The following is a 762-nucleotide window of genomic DNA, read 5'->3' on the forward strand; positions in this document are numbered from 1 at the left end:
AGTGAAGTTGATTATGATATGCCTGGGGGATGTCTTGTTCGGGTTGAGTCGTGCTGGGGTTCTGAAGCTGTCTGCTATCTGAATTTCAGGATCCCTTGGCATGTCTGGAAAGTTCTCTTTCATAATTTCATTAAGGAGAGCCTCTGTGTTTTGTGAAACAACTTCATCACCTTCAGGGATTCCTATGAGGTGAATATTAGTTTTCTTCAAATTATCCAAGATCTCTCCGAGTGAGATATCTGTTTTTGTTCTCCATTTGTCAAAATCTTTGGAAGTTTGGGTGCATTCAAAGTCTTTGTCTTCAGTGTTGGAGATCCTATCTTCTGCCTCATCCATCCTCTGACGGAGGGATTCAACAGTGCTCTTCAAATCTGCAACCTCTTGCTTCAGTGTATCGTAATCCTTGATCATTTTATCTTTGAAATCATTGAATTCCTGGGACAGCTTTTGAATGATTTGAAATTCTAGCTCCCTCTTTTCCTCCAATCTGTTGATCTTATTCCCTATCCAGATTCTGAACTCAATTTCTGACATTTCAGATATCTGTTTGTGTAGTGGGTCTTCAATTGTGTCTACTCCATCCTTCTTTGGGGACGTTAATCTACTCTGGCTATTCTGGTTGCCAGAGTTTTTCCGCTGATTCCATCTCATGTTGAATTTGCACCTTTCAGAAACCGTCCCTAAAACTGTTCTGCCAGTGGCTTCTTCTAGTTTTCTCCTGGGCACAACCTGGCAAGACCCTGGGAGGCAGGGCCGGCAGGC

General features: G+C 42.7%; 1 protein-coding gene across 1 annotated transcript in view; it reads right to left on the reverse strand.

Annotated features, from left to right (window-relative positions):
• The window catches only part of CCDC175 (coiled-coil domain containing 175), a 74,694-nt gene that overhangs the window by 29,505 nt on the left and 44,427 nt on the right, over positions 1-762 (reverse strand). The gene's annotated exons all lie outside the window — the stretch shown is intronic.

Source organism: Otolemur garnettii, unplaced genomic scaffold (genome assembly GCF_000181295.1).
Source record: "Otolemur garnettii isolate 467f Iridium unplaced genomic scaffold, OtoGar3 scaffold00081, whole genome shotgun sequence".
NCBI classification, from domain to species: domain Eukaryota; kingdom Metazoa; phylum Chordata; class Mammalia; order Primates; family Galagidae; genus Otolemur; species Otolemur garnettii.